General features: G+C 32.6%; 1 protein-coding gene across 3 annotated transcripts in view; it reads left to right on the forward strand.

The window, feature by feature from the left end:
* The first annotated feature begins 845 nt into the window (after window positions 1-845).
* Window positions 846-20,922, forward strand: part of scn5lab (sodium channel, voltage gated, type V-like, alpha b) — a 267,011-nt gene continuing 246,934 nt past the window's right edge. For 2 of the 3 annotated variants that reach the window (XM_073940500.1, XM_073940498.1), the window contains exon 1: window positions 846-1,160. The gene's annotated coding sequence lies outside the window, so the exon portion shown is untranslated. Of the gene's footprint in view, window positions 1,161-7,763; window positions 7,857-20,922 lie in introns of those variants that run through there. The other variant, XM_073940499.1, reaches the window with a different exon arrangement.

Consider the following 20,922-nt stretch of genomic DNA (forward strand, 5'->3'; position numbering starts at 1 on the left):
ACGAGCTAAAACATGCATTTACTTACTACTAGTAATAATAATAATAATAATAATAATAATAATAATAATAATTATTATTATTATTCTCTCTTTCTTTCTCTCTATTTATATATGTGCGTGTATGTGCGTACGTGTGTGTGCGTGTGTGTGTGTGTGTGTGCGTGCGTTCGCGCGCGCGCATATGTATATTTAAGCTTACATATACAATAGTAATACTAAATATTATTATTATTGGTATTGTTGTTTTTATTGCTGTATTATTATATTATAAATATGTTATAATTGTTATATTATATTATATTATATTATAATATATTATATATTATATTATATTTAATTGTACCATTATATTATATTTCATTATATTGTACTAAATTATATTATATTATATTATATTATTTAATATTAGATTATATTTTATTATATTATATTATATTATATTATATTATATTATATTATATTTTATTTTATTATATTATATTATATTATATTATATTATATTATATTAATTATGTTATATTATATTATATTATATTATTGCCATAATAAATACAACTACACATACATATTATATAATAATATAAAATATCTAATACAATGGACAAAAAACATTATAAACACACATTTTAACACAACTCACAATATAGTCATTCGCACATGGAGGAAAAATGGTCCAGCCTGCATAACAACACCTAAACAACATGACATAACATAATGCACTCTATTCAGCACTTTTTCTGTGACTTTTCCGTCAAACAAACAGTGTTTTAAAGCGGTCTGAGCCAGATGGTGTTCGTGGAGGAGGCGGAACATCTGAACCAGCGGCTCTCTGCTGCTCTCAGATCAGTTCAGACGGGGATCCGCTTCTTTACAGACGCAACTTCATGTGCACTGGAGTCTGCTTTTCCGCTTATCTTCGGGAATTGCGGATCAATGACACACCTTCCGGACAGACAGACGCTCGGGATGATGTGAAGACGGAATTTAATGGTGTTTTGCGCCTGGATTCACTTCAGACTGAACTTGGAACATTAAATGCGCAACTTGTTTTTGATTGCGGGATTTTTATGATGGCTTTCCTGTGGCTCTTTCTGTTGATCAGAGGAAATCATGTGTGAACACTTTCACGGAGAAAGCTGAACACACGCGAAGTTTCACATGTAAGTAGACCACCTTAATATGTTCCACCTTGAGACGGATGTTCGCTTGACAGACAGTTTAACTCATTTTCTATCGCGAATATTTGATATTTCTGCTTTTATGAATGCCTTTTGTTCGTGTAATTGAGTTAACAAACCAGACTTGAAAGGAAACAGGCTAATTAATCTCGTTTCCTCCGCTTGAAATGATTGTTGATCGCCTGAGCGTCTGGTTTTGATTAACGACATTTTGTAACGGTTGAACGAGGCAGAAAAGTAGCTACTGATGAAAGATTTACACTGTGACGCTGTTTATTAAACATGTATCCCGTTGTTTATCGTGAATAATTTTATACTTTAATACAACACACATGCGAAGCGGGTTTATTTAATCATATTACATCTCAGATCTGTTATTCTGAACGCTCGTGCATGTGTGTGTGCGCGCGTGGGGTTTACAGGAACATGAACAGGTGTGTGTGATTGTCGCTGATTGCTTCTTTCAGCCTCTCCTTGTTTGTGTGCAGCTTTTAACTGAAGTATTGTTAAGTTAAAAGTAGTTAAATTTGTAAAAAAAAAAAAGCCCTTTATTTTAGCTCGTCCCGCTGTGAGCAAGCAGTTTTAAGTAAAAGGAGGACGCGCTCCTGAAATGTCGGTTGCGCGCTCGCAAAAACGCGCCTTATTTTACCAGCGCGCGAAATCTTCGCGCTCTTGTCCAAGGTGCTGAAAACACGGTGATAGCAAAATATGAGTCTAAAACGACACATTTACATATTTAATTCGACTAAAGTGGAAGTCAGGTAGGTAAACAATAATGGATATTGATGAAGTTAAGATTGTGAAGTAAAATGCTGAAGTACACCGCCTCAACAACAACAACAGTAGCACTATGACAACACAATCACTAACAATTATGGTGACTTCTCTAAGCTATTAATTAGCATTACATGTATTATTGAATATAGTCTTTTCAAAATGAGTTAAACTGAAATGTAAGGCCTGTTTGCGTCTAAGAGCATCACTTAATATGTGTTCAGATTGATTCAGTTGAAGTCAGAATTATTAGCCCCCCTGAATTATTAGATCGCTTGTTCATTTTTTTCCCCAATTTCTGTTTAACAGAAAGCAGATTTTTTCAACACATTTCTAAACATAATAGTTTTAAAAACTCATTATTAATAATGGATTTATTTTCTCTTTACCATGATGACAGTAAATAATATTAGACTAGATATTCTTCAAGACACTCCTATGCAGTTTAAAGTGACATTTAAAGGCTTCACTATGTTAGTTAGGTTAACTAGGCAGGTTAGGGTAATTAGGCAAGTTATTGTATAACGATGGTTTGTTCTGTAGACTATTGAGAAAAAATATAACTTAAAGGGGCTAATAATACTGACTATAAAATGGTGTTAAAAAAATTCAAAACTGCTTTTATTCTAGCCGAAATAAAACAAATAAGACTTTCTCCAGAAGAAAAAATATTATCAGACACACTGTGAACATTTCCTCAATCTGTTCAACATCATTTGGTAAATATTTTAAAAACAAGAAGAAAAAAAATCAAAGGGGGCTAATAATTCTTCAACTGTAGATAATTAATTTCTTCATTGTTTGTATTATAAAATAAACACATGTTTGTTTTGTACAGCTAGTTAATTTATGTGAAGTTGTTCTCTGAGTGTAGATTCAAATTCTAATAGTCTATAAATTAAAATAATATCAATTATGTTAAAACATTGTGACATTTTGTTGAAATAATGACAATGATAAAATTACAAATTGATGTGGAAGCACTGTATTTATGTATTTTTTAAAATGTATTTGTGATTAACATAATTTCAACCCAATTTTTAGGTAAAATATGGACAAAACCAATTGCAGAGTATATATTTTTTGGAATTACATTTACATATTTATTAATTTAGCAGACACTTTTGTCCATTTAAGGACAAAATTGAACCCAACGTTGTATTTGTTCATATTTGACCCAGCATTGGGTTAATACAACACATCATCTTTTGGCTATCACTCGATTTTGAATAGTATCATAAAAAATTTACTTGTGCTGATGTTTTAGAAACGTCCTTAACATTATTTCAACCTAAGTTTGAACACAATAGGGACAAAACCTACCACTGGATACATTTTTGATTCACATTTATATTTATATTTATTTATTTAGCAGACGCTTCTATCCATTTAAAGACCAAATTTAACCCAATACTGGATATGTTGACATTTGGCCCAGAATTGGGTTTATACATCCCCTAATGGTTAGATTATTGCTTAATTATTAATAGTAACATTTAACAAAATCTGAGATGTTTCAGCATCACTTGATATGTATTCAGATCGATTCAGGTATATATAATAGCTAAATCTCTTATTTTTTTGTATTATTATAGAAATATACATTAGTTTTGTACAAATAGTTAATTTATGTGATAGTTGAAGTTGTTCTCTCAGATTTTAATAGTCTATAAATTAAAATAATATCAATTATGTTAAAACATTGTGATATTTTGCTAAAATAATGATGATAATGCAATTACAAATTGACATGGAAGCACTGTATTTATGTATTTAAACAAGTGATTTGCATGATATGATAGATGGAAGCTGTGTGTGTGTGTGTGTGTGTGTGTGTGTGTGATAATCAGAGGAAGTGATCGTAGATTCGTAACACAGGCATCAGTGCATGTTGTGATAATTCCTCGTGGTTTGATAGTGGTTTGCATTTATTCAGAAGGCCCGTGTTCAGAATCATCTCTCATGCCACATCAGCCTAATTATGATGAACGGCGAGTCGTCTGTCATATTGTCGATTTTTGATGTATGATCTCTGGGGATCTTGCTTCAGCCTGTTCTGATTTGCTGTGGCTGACAACTCGACACTGTGATTAAAAACACCATTGCTGTGTGAATTGATCCAGACTGGATCAGCCAGGAGCTCTTAAAGGCACTTAATACGACGCTAAACACGCTGACCCAGCTAACAAAACACAACGTTCCGCCAACGTTCCCATTACGTGATCATAGCAACGTCATAACTTTGATAAAACTGTCAAAGCCACAGTAAAATACTGGGTTGTTTGAATTGAATGCTGTCAAATATGGACAGACCCAACAGTTTGGTTTAAATGCAATTTCATTTAATAACAAAAGTAAAATAGAAGTGCATAATACAACCCAGCATTCTTAAAGTGTGTTTAACTCTCACTTGATTTTGAATAGTATTTGTGTTAGATGACTGTGCAATTAAGATGTTTCAGAAAAAACAGTGTTGTATAGATAATGTATTTGTGCCAGTGTTTTACAAACATTAGTAACTTTACATGAACTGTGCTTTTTTTAACCTAATGCTTTGTCATATGGACTTACCCAACAGTTGGGTTAAAATTCAATTTAGTTTAAGAAATAAACTAAATGTTATGTTTGCTCATATTTGACCAAGCATTGTCTTAATACAACCCATAACAACCCACAACCCATTTAACTAACACTTGATTTGGGAACAGTAACCTTTAACATTTAAATTTTGAGATGTTTCAGAAAAAAGCGTAAATTATGTAAGTGTTGCTATTATTGTAAGAATGATATTAACATAATTTCAACCCAATTCTGAGTAATATGTAGCACTTTTTTGGAATTACATTTATATTTTTTTATTTAGCAGATTTTTCAAAGCGATTTTAGTACTGAATTTAACCCAAGATTGGATTTGTCCATATTTGACCCCGCATTTGGTTAACACAACACACTGTTTTTTTAACTATCATTTGATTTTAAATAGTGACATTTCAAAAAAATAATTCTGGGATGTTTCAGACAAAAAAAAAGTGTTAATATGCTTGAAACATCACTTCAACGCAACTTTGGGTATAGTTTGGACAAAACCAACTGCTGGATACATTTTATGACTCACATTTACAGTTATTTTTAGTAATTTGGCAGATGTTTTTATCCATTATTTTAACCCGATTTTGGATTAAAAAATGGACAAAACCTACCACTGGATACATTTTTGACTCACATTTATGTTTATATTTATTTATTTAGCAGACACGTCTATCTATTTAAAAAACAAATTTAACCCAATACTGGATTTGTTGACATCATTTGTGCTTCGTAACATCATTTCAACCCAATTTCAGGTAAACTATGGACAAAACCAATTGCTGGGTAAATTTTTGTGGAATTACATTTACATATTTATTAATTTAGCAGACACTTTTATCCATTTAAGGACCAAATTTAACCCAACATTGTATTTGTGCATATTAGACCCAGCATTGAGTTAAAACAACACATCATCTTTTAACTATCACTTGATTTTCAACATAAAAAAGCTGAAATGTTTCAGAATTAAGAGTGTAAATAATGATGTTTTAGAAATGTAATTAACATCATTTCATTTCATATTATATTTGTTTATTTAGCAGACACTTCTATTCATTTAAAGACCAAATTTAACCCAACACTGGATTCGCTGATATTTGACCGAAAATCGGGATGACACAGCCTCTTATTTATTGCTTGGTTTTGAATAGTAACATTAAAAAGAACTGAGATATTTCAGAAAAAATATATAAAAATAACATATTTGTGCTTCTTAACATCATTTCAACCTAATTTTAAATAAAATATTGACATGTATATATTTTATTGGAATTACATTTACATATTTATGAATTTAACAAACACTTTTATCCATTTAAGGACCAAGTTTTACCCAACATTGCTATTTGTTCATATTTGACCCAGCATTGAGTTAATACAACACATCATTGTTTTACACTATTACTTGATTTTCAATAGTAGCATTGAAAAAAATGTATTTGTGCCGATATTTGTTTACATTTTGGGTAAAATATGGAGCAAATCAATAGCTGGATATATTTTTTAGAGTTACATTTACATATTTTTTATTTTAGCAGACATTTTTACCCATTTAAGGGCCAAATTTATCCCAACATTTGTGTTTGTCCATATATTTTACCCAATTTGTGCATTTTTCAGAGTGTATTAATGTTTGTTAGAGAAAAGCTTTCCTGAGCGTGTCCTGTTAGCAGCGTCAGGCCTGTTTTATTAGCCCTGATCTCTTGATTTTGAGCTGCAGTCATCGTAACGCTGGACTGTAGCGGCAGCCGCTGACCTTGGAATCATTATTTGTTTTGCCACTCATAATTTATTTGTGACAAGTGCCCTATGGCCTCATCTGTTCTCATCTAAGCAATCTGAGACAGTTTTTGTCCCCAGCGTGGACGCACACTTGACTACGCTGCTGTTTCCTTCGCAGTGTCTTCTGTAGCCCAGCTTGACTTCAAAACATCCACTTTATTCCACGATTATGAAATCAATGACAGGCCATGTTTCATTTTGACATAATTTGGTCAAAGGCTGGATCTCCAAGCGCTCCGGCACAATAGGGGAGAGTTTGGTCTGTCACTGAGCCAAATTTAACACGTCTCTCATTAGATCAGCACAGAGCGAAGCCATTAACGGGACGAACGCATGCCTGAAACTATACATTAGCCGTGCTGTGGGTCTACATTGCGCACACGGCTAGTTTGACCTCATGATAAACAGTTATCAGCTGCTGGGGGTCGCCGAGGTTGTATAAGCTGTCAGCAGATCTTTCTTCATCCCCCGGAGCTGAAAATGGATTAGCAACAGAAGCTCACATACTGGGAAAAATACAGAATTGGAGTAATTAATGTGTAAGTGTTAAGAGGATGTGCATTTTACTTTTTGGGTCATAAATGGGCACAATAAAAAAACAAAATAAAATAAATAAATAATGTATGTATTTTATTATGATGAAAAATATATCCATTTCTCAGTTAATATATAATATATGTTGGTGCATTTGAACAAAACTCATTTATTTTACAGTGATCATTATTTAAATAATGGTTTAGTCACCAAAAATCCTAAAGAGAAAGATAATACATTTACATTCAAGCTAAGCATTGCAAAAACAAACTGAATTTCATCTAAATTATCTATATTTTTGTTTCTCTTGATTCTTTCTCTTTTTAAAATGTTTATTTAATATTTTTCTCTTGCATATAAATTTGCGTGTACTGATTTTTGGTTATTATTGTAAGGTATTTTTTTTGATAAGCTCCAGATCTGGCTTCAGTTCTGGCTAATCTAATGCATATGCACAAATACAACATTGTAAAGCCTCCTATTAAAATATGAATTTGATAAGAGATATATTTGTGAGGGGTGCACTTATAGATGCATGAGCAATGTATATATATATATATATATATATATATTATTTTTTGTTATGTAGAAAATATGGACTATATTATGCAATATATTTATTATTATAAAATATTAAAATATATTAAAACACAAAATGGCATTCAATAGCATGTAAAAAAAGCTACATTCATTAAATATTATGTCATAGATTAATATTATATGTAAGTTATATGTCATACAGCTACATAAAAAAACTGAGACTATGCTGTAACAACTATATTATTTTATAAAATATCTGACAAAATATTGAAGAAATTCTGTAATATATTGCATTATTATTATTATTATTATTATTATTATTATTATTATTATTATTATTATTATTATTAATAATATTCTTTCCAGTGATGGGTTGCAGCTGGAAGGGCATCTGCTGTGTAAAACATATGCTGGATAAGTTGGTGGTTCATTCTGCTGTGGCAACCCCGGATTAATAAAGTGAGTACGCCAAAAAGAAAATGAATGTTTCCAATAAAAAAGCTAATAATCCTAATAATAATTGTAACTTCAACTGTATGTATATATATATATATATATATATATATATATTTAAATCTCCATTTCTCTGAATGGATTTCCTAGGTATGTGTTTAAGAAAAATATCTATTTTATTCTATAAAGGTCTGATAATGTTTTTTCCAAATTTCTAATAAATATATTGTCATTTAGAGTATTTAATTTAGCAGATAATTTGTCATAAAACCAAATGTTTACATTTGTTGTAGCCGAAATGCTGGATTATTTGAGGCAATATTGCTTTCTTAACTCTTCTGAAGTTAAAATATTAGTATTGTGTTGTCTAGAACTTAAATAGAATAAGTTGTATCCAGAGAGAATTTCTTGATATATATTATAGTTTGTAATTGTAAATGCAATTTTAACCTCTGCTGTTTTTGTTCAATTAAGTTAATAAAATTAGAAAATAATAAAATTGTTCAAATATATTTTTGGCTGCACGGTGGAGCAGTGGGTAGCACGTTCACCTCACAGCAAGAAGGTCGCTGGTTTGAGCTTCGGCTGGGTCAGTTAACTTTTCTTTGTGGAGTTTGCTTGTTCTCCCTGTGTTCATGTGGGTTTCCTCCGGGTGCTCCGTTTTCCCCCACTAGTCTAAAGACATGTGGTATAGATTAATAGGGTGAGCCAAATTGTCCGTAGTGTGTGTGTAAATGGGTGTGTATGGATGTTTCCCAGTGATGGGTTGCAGCTGGAAGGGCATCTACTGTGTAAAAACATGTGCTGGATAAGTTGGCGGTTCATTCCACTGTGGCGACCCCAGATTAATAAAGGGACTAAGCCAAAAAGAAAATGAATGAAATATATTTTTCAAATGCACATTCTGATCATCGTTTCCAGTTAGGCATCTTGTTAAAACTAAATCTAGTCACTTGACCTGTTTAGCCTAGTCACTCCAATAATTCACAACTGTAAACAAACCAGCACAGAAACACTTGTTGTGCAATTTATTAGATGGTGACCTTTGACCTTTTGGTGTCAAAAAGTGACCCCAAGGACAGCTGTGTACCTACCGCAGTGCAATTGTTGTCGTTTGTTTGTGTCATCACAAAAAAAAAAGACACTTGATGAGTAACCTTCATGCCCACCTTCTTTGCTGAAAATGACCTTCGGCGTCCAGGGATTTATAGGCCGCTCTAAGTTTAGTTGCTGGAGCGTTTTTATCCATGCGCACAGAGGTAAAAAGCCTACATTAGCGAATGGCCAGCCTCTAATCTGGGCTTTGAATGAATCCTCCAGGGAATGTGAACCCTGGTGTAAAGCCCCCGCTCATTGATTAGCAGAGCTTTCCTGCTGTAGTCAGTCACACTTCAAAAACACCAGGGTCTTAAAGGGATAGTTCATCCAAAAAATTAAATTTGCTCACTATTTGCTATTACTTCAGTGGGTGTAAACCTTTATAAATGAACAGCAAAGAAGATATTTTGAAGAATGCTGAAAACCTGTAACTATTGACTTCCATTGTAGGAAAACAAATCATTTGAAAGTGTTTTTTTGTTGTTGTGTTGAGTCAGGGCCGGAGTGAGTCTTCTTTTTATCCCTGGAGTTTCAAGCTCTAGACCGGTCCATCTCAGTTCACGGCTGACTATATTAAAATAACATCATTTCCAATTCAGTTTCTAATAACACTCTCTTGTCTTTTTCAAGGAAACAGCTGCTTTAGAACTTTAAATGTTTTTCATAAATATGAGAAGATTAAAGGGTAGCTAAATCTCCAACACTATTCTTAAAACAGGGGTCACCAATCTCGGTCCTGGAGGGCCGGTGTCCTTGCAGGGTTTAGCTCCAGCTTGCCTTAACACACCTGCCTGGGTGTTTTAAGTATACCTAGTAAGACCTTGATTAGCTTGTTCAGGTGTGTTTGATTAGGGTTGGAGATAAAATCTGCAGGACACCGGCCCTCCAGGACTGTGATTAGTGACGCTTGGTTTAAAACATCACAATGTCCTTTCCTGCAATATCTGAATATATTTTCTGTGCAAAATTCTTTATAGATATCCAGTCCTTTGTAGCGGTGGTCACACAAAAAATAAAATATGTACACCTATACAAGTACACCAAACAGTATTATATGTCTTAACACTGAAAAGGAAAAAACAAAGAACTACTCAGATAACATTCGAACCATGGTCTGCGGTATCGTAACGCAATATGCTGATCACTGGACCACAATGGCACTGTTATGCTGATGCGTTTGGAATAAAGAAACAAGTATTGCACTGTTATTTGTAATGTAATGTAATGTGTATTTATATAGCGCATTTATTGTGTATGGTAAAGCACCCAAAGCGCTTTACAATAATAAGGGGTGGAGGGTCTCTCCACACCACCACTAATGTGCAGCATCCACTTGGATTTTTCAGTGGATAGGGATGATTGGGAGGCCATGATCGCCTTGACACCGGGGTTACACCCCTGCTCTTTACGAGAAGTGCCATGGGATTTTTCATGACCACAGAGAGTCAGGACCTCGGTTTAACGTCTCATCTGAAAGACGGCACGCACTGACAGTGTAGTGTCCGCTACACTTTTACTGGGGCATTAGGACTCACACAGACCACAGGTTGAGCGCCCCCTGCTGGTCTCACTAACACCACTTCCAACAGCAACCTAGTGTTCCCATGTGGTCTCCCATCCAGGTACTGACCAGGCTCAGCCCTGCTTAGCTTCAGTGAATAACCCGTCTTGGGCTGCAGTGTGATATGGCTGTGGTATTTGCAAGACCACAGTATTACTTTCAAATGATGGCTTAATCTTTTTCTCCGCTTTTTAGATTTCTGATCAAGTTATGTCAAGTTATGTCAGGCACCCCTGAAATCTGATCCAGCAACTCATTTTACCGATCCCCTTCCTTAACCGCCCTCCTCCCCTTGTTCACTTTCACTTCCGCGACTCTCCAACCCTCTTCACTTTCGTCCGCGACAACCAATGATGTTATATTTGCTCACAGGGCTGCGAGAAAATAAATTAAAAAAGCGGAGCTGCGGTAAAATAATACTAAGTAATAATAATAAGAGTGAGGTTGTGGTAAAATAAATAAATAAATTAAAAAAGTGTGACTGCTGAGAGTGCAAGCAGCTAGGGAAACCGGGCCTAGCGCCAAAAAAAAACACACCGGCCCACTGGGAATTCTCTCAGTCCTCCTGATTAGCCAATCCGGGCCTGTGTTCAGTCTTAAAGGGATAGTTCACCTCAAAAATTTTAATTGACTCACTATTTACTCTTCCTCAAGTGGTTGTAAACCTTTTTTTTCTTCTGTTAAACACAAAAGAAGATATTAAGAAAAATGGTGGAAACCTGTAACCATTGACTTCCATAGTAGGAAAAACAAATATTATAGAAGTATTTTTATTTTGTCCAGATTCTTAAAGGGATAGCTCACCCAAAAAATTAAATTCACCCACTATTTACTATTTACTTAAGTAGTTGTAAACCTTTATGAGTTTTCTTTCTTCTGTTGAACACAAAAGAAGATATTTTGAAGAATACCGGAAACCTGTAACCATTGACTTACATAGTAGAAAAACAACCCTATCTGTGCAGAGTCTTTAAGGCATAGTTCACCCAAAAATTAACATTTGCTCACTATTTACTCTCACTTAAGTAGTCTCCCTTAACAGAAAATAGATTAAAGAATGATGGAAACCTGTTACTATTTACTAATACAGTAGGAGAAACAAATACTTTGGAAGAAATTTAATATTTTATATTTTTTATTTTGTCAGTTGGCATTTCTGTGTGGAGTTTGGATGTTCTCCCTACAAGTCCAAAGATACAGGTGGACTTGTGGTGAATTGGTACAGGTGAATTGGGTTTGCTAAAAATTGACCATAGTGTAAAATGTGTGTGTGAATGAGTGTGTATGGGTTTCCCAATGATGGGATGCAGCGGAAGGGCATCTGCTGCAAAAAACATATGCTGGGTAAGTTGGCGATTCATTCCTCTGGGGCAACCCTAGATTAATAAAGGGACTAAGCTGAAAAGAAAATGAAAGTATGAAAGTCTTAAAGGGATAGTTCACCCAAAATTTTTATTGACTTACCATTTACTCTACCTCAAGGGGTTGTAAACCCTTTATTGTTTTTTTTTCTTTTGTTAAACACAAAAGAAGATATTTTAAAGAATGATGGAAACCTGTAACCATCGACTTTTATTGTAGGAAAATCTAATTAAAATAAATATATAGCTATTTTCAGCATTTTTCAGGATATCTTCTTTTGTGTTCAATAAACCCTTCACACAATAGTGTTTAATGGTCTTAGGCATGTTAATAATAATTAAGCAATCACCAATAATAATAATAATAATAATAATAATAATAATAATAATAACAATATTTACCAATAACAATAATAATAATAATAATAATAATAATAATAATAATAATAATAATAACAATAACAATAATAATAACAATAATAATAATAATAATAATAATAATAATAATAATAATAATAATAATAATAATTATTATTATTATTATTATTATTATTATTGGTAAATATTGTTATTTTTATTATTATTATATATTTAAGAATAATAATAATATTATTGATGACTATTGTTATTTTATTTTTATATTTTCAAGAATAATAATAAAAATTATTGGTGAATATTTTTATTATTATTATATTTACAGTATTATAATATTATTTTATTGTAGTTATATGCCTTACACAGTAAATAATTATGATCAGTAAGTCATGAAAACATGCTAAATATGTGTTAAATATAATTTAATAAACAAAGTTGATCATGTTTCTATTTTCAGTTTTTAATTTAAGTTAAAATGACTCATGAAACTGTTTTAAAATGTAAAGATAAATGTAATTTTAAATCCAAGGCATTAATAAAATGTCCTTCCTTTTTCTAAAATACATCAATGGACAATATTTATTATTATTATGATTATTATTATTATTATTATTATGATTATTATTTTAATTCATTCATTTTTCTTCAGCTTAGTCTTTATTTCAGAGGTCACCACAGTGGAATGAACTGCCAACTATTCCAGCATATGATTTTATGCAACAGATGTCCTACCAGCCGCAACTCAGCACTGGAAAACACCCATACACACTCATTCACACTCATACAAAATGGCCAATTTAGTTCATCATTTTCCCTATAGCGCATGTGTTTGGACTGTGGGGGAAACTGAAGCACCCGGAGGAAACCCACACCAACACGGGGAGACGTTATTATCATTAATTCATTATTATTATTACTTCACTCATGCGCTTTTCATGACATTATCTAGAGAGAATCTAGATTAATAAATTTCTACGGTTAATTTAAAACACAGTTCATCTTTAATTTCTCCATGCATGCTATAATGTCTTTTTATCTGCTGATGGATATATGAAATATGAGGCAGACGTCTGTGTAAAATCTCCTCGAGACGATTCAAACACACAGCTGCTGCTTTAAACTGTCCTTGAACCCTCATCTGTCCAGCGTTTCACCGCGCTGAACTCCAGCAAAAGAGGTTAGCGCTAGTCTCCGGCATTAAAGATTTGTATCTGTGCTCCTATCAATCACCTTTATAAGGCTGCGAAGGTTACTCTGCAATTTGGGGAATCTCCATTGCTGGGGTGAATCTAGGCTCCGTCCCGCTCTAATGCTATCTTTGGAGGAAAAAACGCTGCGAGCCATTAGTGTAATGCACAGACTGCGTAATGCACATCATCCGTGTAACTTAACCCATGTATGATTCATGTTTCATATTGACTGCATGTGTGTGTGTGTGTGTGTGCAGAGGGCGACGGGACGCATGTAGATTCCAGACATTTCATCATGAAAATCTGAAGCTATAATGACTATTTGTGGCATCTGTAATGTTATAAATGACCCAGTGTGGGTCAGAATCTGTCAGGACGATAGAGGATTTCTTTCTATACGGCATTATTTTGGAGACAATTCTCATTACTGTAATGCAGGATTCTCATTAAAAACCTCATTCCCTTATATTAAAATAATGGAAGATAGCTTAAATTCTGACAGTATTCATTTCAAGTTAGTTTATTAATCTGTTGTGGAAATATTTTGTTTTATGGGCCTGTTTGTGTACTATAGCTGATAATCTTTATGAAGCATTACTAAAAATAATGGCCATTACAGAAAAGTACAACATTAAAGTATCCAGACACATTATTGTAATAAAGATTTTGGGGGAAATGTGCTTCATTTGTAATGCAAAACAGCTGCTAATAATATGACATGGCTATATTGTTGCATTAATATAATATATAAACAGAGTCCCAGCTCAGTCAGTTGGCGTTTCTGTGTGGAGTTTGCATGGTCTGCTCATGTTGGCGTGGGTTTCCTCTGGGTTCCCTCTGGATATGGCTTTGATTTCCCCCACAGTCCAAACACATACGCTATAGGGGAATTGATTAACTAAATTGGTCGTAGTGTAGAGTGTGTGTGTGTGTAAATGAGAGTGTATGTGTGCTTCCCAGTACTGGGGGTAAAACATATGCTGGAATAGTTGATGGTAGGGTTAAACTCAAGTTAGTAGGTGAAACATCACGATGGACGATGGCATCGTCATCATAGGTGGCGGTTCATGAATAATTAATTAATTCATAACGAATTAATTATTTGTAGCCTACCGTTTGAACTCCCTGACCCTCATGGTCATTGTTTTATCTATAACCAAATCATAAATAAAGATAAGTTACACACACATGACCACCTGTCAATCACTTTTTCCTCAAGACTCTGGCATGAATAGGCAGAGTGATCCACCGCGGTGACTGAAGCTCTGCACAAGACTTTTGGCCAGCGGAGAAATTAAAATGGTCTTGCCAAACTGAGTCTGGTTCTCACAAGGTTTTTTTTCTTCACTCCCATCAGGTGAAGTTTTTTTTTCCCTCTCCGCTGTCGCCACTGGCTCGCATGGTTCAGGATTGGTAGAGCTACGCATAGATGAATTTGCTCTTCAGTGTTTGAACTCTCAGTAATGATTAAATCACACTGAACTGAGCTAAACTGAACTGAACTTAAACACTAAAAACTGAACTACACTGTTCCAGTTACTATGACCATTTATGTGAAGCTGCTTTGACACAATCTACATTGTAAAAGCGCTGTACAAATAAAGCTGAATTGAATTGAATCTGTGTCGTTATAATGGCGTCTTTAAACTTGGTTGGTAAATAGGTGCACAACCAACAGCAACCAACCAACAGTATCTGAGGTTTACACTAACATGACTAAGTACAAGCGTCAAAGCAAAAGACTGAAGCAGTGTACTGATGCTGTGACACGCTACCTGATAGATTCAAAAGACAAACGAGTCACCAGAGGGAAATGAGATTAATTAAATATCACCTTTAACAACTATAGTGAGACGCCATCCAGCGGGACATCCTTGATAAACTGTCCGACGTGCACTGCTCTCTGGGGTTTTGTGCTCAGAGCACCCTATACTGACTGCTACAGCTCAAGTCGTTCTCACACACTGCAGTGCATGATAGAGTTTGTAAGTGTGTGTGTGTTTATGTTGTCAAGTGATGTGCGATTTCAGCGGTATAGTGTGGAAGGAAATGCTAGGTGAAACCCCAGTGTGGACGTGGATCATTTTCGCTCTAAATGCCATTTTAAAACTAAGACGTATTAGTGTAAACGGGGCCTGAGTGTGTGTTATTTGCCAGTAGGTTGCTGGTGCGACAGTGGCAGGGTGGAGAATCACGATGCTGGCTAAGCATCATGATGTCTACCGGCTATTGGTGATGGACGATGGCATCGTCTATTGACCCAACCCTAGTTGGTGGTTCATTCCTCTGTGGCGACTGTGCTTAATTTAATGCAAATGATTTTTAAATATGACATTATTTACATTACATTTTCATTGCTATCATGCAAGAATATAATTTAAAGAATCCCATGATTTTCCCCATTATGTGATGTGCATCACAAAAAAATTGTGGTCGTAATTTCAAAATGATTGCAAACATATGTTAAATATAATGAAATATAATGTAAAAAAAATAATATATATATATATATATATATATATATATATATATATATATATATATATATATATATATATATATATATATATATATATATATATAWATATATATATATATATATATATATATATATATATATATATATATATATATATATATATATATATATATATATAGTATACAATAATAGATAAATAAACAAATTAATGAATTAATAATAATGATTATATTTGTTCTTAGTTGTGATAAAAATAGGATGGCACGTTTGTGGATGAGTGGGTGTTTCTTGGTACTGGGTTGCGGCTGGAAGGGCATCAGCTGTGTAAAACATATGCCATATTAGTTGGTGGTTCATTCCGCTGTGGCAACTTCTGATGGGTCAGAGACTAAGTCGAAGGAAAATGAATGAATGAATGATGAATGTGAAAAAAAATCTTAATAGACACTAAATAAACATTTGCATCATCATTCATAATGCAAGATGTAATAATGTTTTGTGTTGTGCATGTGCAGGATTCATTTTTAAAGCTTTTGCACTCTGGCAACTCCTCTTAAAAGCATCAGGTGGTCAAACCTGCATTGCTGAAAAAACCTTTGTAAATGTCTGCATCATCATCCTCATCATCAGACACAAAGGTTACCTACACTCACAATGGAGCATTCTAGGAATCTGTGAAGAGCATCCACTGTGTGCTCAGATCTCCATACACTAAAAACAATTGCACTTTCAACCAACTTTAAAAAATCTCTGTTATTTGTTACAGCTATTATTTTTAGGTTTTCTCAAGTATAATTTAACTTTGGTCAAACTATATGGTTTTATGTAAATTTAAATAAAAAATAATTATTGTGGTCAATAAAACAAGGGCATGCAAACAAAATAAAAATATAAACATTAGGGGTGTCAAAATTAATAGTTTTTTCGATCGGTTGTCGCGGGGGCACTTAAGATCATTTTGGAAGGGCACTTTCTATCCAAGGCTAAAAAGAGCATGTGCACTGCACAGGTTGAGCCCTATGTGTGCGCGTGCCTGATACACATTAAAGATCTGCAATTCTCTTCACTACTGTGTGTCTAACCTCAGAAGCAGCCTTGCACACACATTGTATTTAGGGCTGCTGTATTTGAATTTGAAAAAGGTCAAATGACTGGCAGCTACAGCCTGCCAAACAAAAACCATAAAATTACGGTAAAATTTCTTTGTTGAAATAAAGTGCAAAAAATAATAAATCTACAGATATTTTCACTGTAAATAATACGACAATTTTATTGCATACAATATATTTAAAAAATATTGATTATATAGTACAAAAAATAACAGTCAAGCTGTTAATTTACAGATATTGTTTGTTATTTTTACAAACTTTTGAATATAATTTAAAATAACAGAAAAAATATTGTATAAATAATACTGTAATTTCCCTGTATAAAAAATAAAAATGTCAGTAATTTGTCTTAATGATAAAGTACCTAAAATGAAAGTCAAACTGTTAATTTAGGGAGATTGTTTGTCATTTTACTAAGTTTTGAATATAATGTAAAATGACAAAAAAAAAATACTGTAAAAAATGTAGAGATATTTTCTGTAAAATTCGTTTTTTTTACAGTGTAGATGGATCAACAGTTTTATTCATGTCACCTCGTGCTACAGTTTCTCATCACATCATAACCAATCAAATGCTCTATAGAGTCTGACATGCCCCGCCTCCTTCAAGACGCTTCTTATTTGTTTTTAATTTGATGCCGCTCACTGGCAGAGGGTTGATAAAACAAGATACTATTGGCTGTTTTTTACACAAGGGGGAGGAGCTACAATATGTCCCGCCCTCTCATAATGTTTCACTTAAGATTAACGTGTAATAATCGAATAAAATTGCACATTTCAAAGCACTTAACACAACGTCACAACCTTTAAGTAAAATCAGCTTGCCATTATTAGGGCAATCGCTTTTTACAGTATATAGTTTTTTTCAGTGTAGATTGGTTTGGGATGTTCTTTTGTCTGGAGCTATTATTGGCAAACAGTTGAGATGCATTCAGAATTACACATGCATTGATTCTGGCGAGCGTCGGGTGCTATGTTGGCCAAAGCTCAAAGGAAAACACAACCATCACACTTTGAGTTCTGTTACCATCCATAGCATGTTCCTGCTTTCTGTTTTTAAACAAAGCTGGAGGCCTTTAGGCTGGCAGACACAGTCCTGAAAATGGACACAAATAGTGCAGTGATGTATGCACGCATGTTTCTGTGTGTCTGTGTGTGATTTGTAATGCCATATATTACATAATTCAGTCCTATACGGTTGAAGTCAAATATTTCCCAAATGATGTTGAACAGATTCAGGAATTTTTCACAGTATTTCCTATAATATTTGTTCTTCTGAAGAAAGTCTTATTTGTTTTATTTCAGCTAGAACAAAAGCAGTTCTTTATTGTTTTAAAGCCATTTTAAGGTTAATAATATAAGCCCCCTTAAGCAATATTAGTTTTATTTGATTACAGAACAAACCAGTGTTATACAATCACTTGCCTAATTACCCTAACTTTACCCTAATTACACTAGTGAAGCCTTTACATGTCACTTTAGGCTGAATACTAGTGTCTTGAAGAATATCTATTCTAATATTATGTGCTGTCATCATATTTTAATGCACGTTCCCCCATTATCATTATTAATCTTATTATTCATTTGATTATTTATTCATTCATTTTCTTTTCGGTTTAGTCCCTTTATTAATCCGGGGTCGCCACAGCGGAATGAACCGCCAACTTATCCAGCATATATTCTTACGCACCTATGCCTTTCTAGCTGCAACCCATGTCTGGGAAATAATTAGATTATTTTTATACATTAATAACATATGATAATTAATATTACACAAAACTACACAAAAATATAAACATTTAATTATATTTTATCAAATTGTCATCATTATTTTTATTATTTTGACAATTATTTATACACGAATATAAATATTGCGTTACATATTAGATTAATATACAAAAATTTCCATACATTATTTTTATGAATAATTTGATTATTCTTTATATATTCATACAAATATTACATACAACTATTATTATTACACAAATATTATTACATTAATAAACAAAAATATAAAAATTTAATTCACATTTTACTAAATTATCATCATTCTTATTAATAATTTGACTATGATTTATACATGAATATAAATGTTGCATTACATATTACATTAATATAAAATAAAGATGAATATAAACATTTAATAAACATGTGCATTATTTTCATTATTAATTGTATTATTATTTATACATTAATATTAATATAAAAACTATTAATATTACACAAATAATATAACATTAATAAACAAAAGCAAAAAAATGTGATTCACATTTTACCATCATGTCATTCTATTATTCTTATTATTAATTTGACTTTTATACATGAATAAAATGTATACATGAATACAAATATTGCATTATGTATTACACTAATATCCAGAAAAAAAGATGCATATAAACATTTAATACACATTTCCATGCGCATTATTCTTATTATTCCTTTTATTTCTTATTTCTTTTTATTGCACAAATTATTGTTATAATTATGTTTTTAAGTATTATTAGTATTAGTATTAATAATTGTATTATTATTATGTTTTTAAATTATTATTATTATTATTATTATTATTAAAAATGTTTTATTATTGATTCTAATTTATTGTACTTTATTTATTTATTGTACCTTTATTACTTATTTAAATGCATTATATTTAAATTTAATATTAATATATAATATTTCTGTTTACTAGGATTTCTGTTAAGCTGTTTTGACACAATCTACATTGTAAAAGCGCTATAGAAATGAATATGATTTGAACTGAATTGAATATTAATATTAATAATAATAATAATAATAATAGTAATAATAATAATAATAATAATTATTATTATTATTATTTATTTAAATGTATTGTACCTAATGAAGGTGCAGGTGGACATGAGAAATAATCAATTATGTGGAGTCTGTTTGCACACAGTTCATGAAGTCATTAAAAACCACAGCAGTTATTCACTGTTCTCAAAGCCCTGATCACACTATTGTTTGCTTATTGTTCTTTTTCAAACATGATCTACTGTAAACAAACCAGATCGACAGGTGGAGAGACAGACAAAATAAAAAAGGAGCTCAGATTTACCCAGCAAATGAGAATACTTCCTTATTCAGTGTAAGCAGAAAATGACACGATGTTGAAGGCAAAGCTCAAATAAGATTAATCTAAGTGGGTCGCGGCGGTCCAATGCTCTGCTTGTGCTAAAGCCGGCCTCAGAAAAAGAGAAAATCAATGCAAACTTTATTAAACTGATCAAGATTGGGTCATTTCAGGATGAAGCTTGGAAAAGTGGGATTAATTGTCAGGATGTTTGTTTTATTCTGACCTCCTTACTTTGGTAACACGGTAAGAATATTCATGTTGATTATGATTAAGTGGGATAAAAGAGATAGTTCACTCTGAAAATTTACATTTATTCACTATTTACTCACCCTGAAGGGGTTATAAAGCTTTATGAGTTGCTTTTTACTGTTGAACACAAAAAAAGATGTTTTGAAGAATGTTTGCAAGTCTTAGCATTGAAAGTCAGGGTATTTATACTTCATAGAGCACTCCAAAACTGACTATTACTGCTTGTTCAAACTACTTATTTAAAATGAGTTGAAACAACACAATAGGTTAGGGGTTTTAGGACAACTTAATTGTTTTATGTTCAAGCCACTTCATTTTTAAAAAATTAATTAAGAAAATAAACGTATTGATTTGTGTTGGGATAACATGAAGGAATTGCATTTTTTCACAGTGAATATCAGGGATTTGTTTGTTATTTTGTTGTATTTTTATAGTTAGTTTATTTTTCACTGCCGTTTTATTTCTCCCCCAATTGTCAACAGGCAAACAAAAGCTGTTAAAATACTTTCTGTGTGTGTTTTTTGTCTGCTCAGAGGAAAATTAAATGTTTGCAGCTG

Source organism: Danio rerio, chromosome 24 (genome assembly GCF_049306965.1).
Source record: "Danio rerio strain Tuebingen ecotype United States chromosome 24, GRCz12tu, whole genome shotgun sequence".
Classification (NCBI taxonomy): domain Eukaryota; kingdom Metazoa; phylum Chordata; class Actinopteri; order Cypriniformes; family Danionidae; genus Danio; species Danio rerio.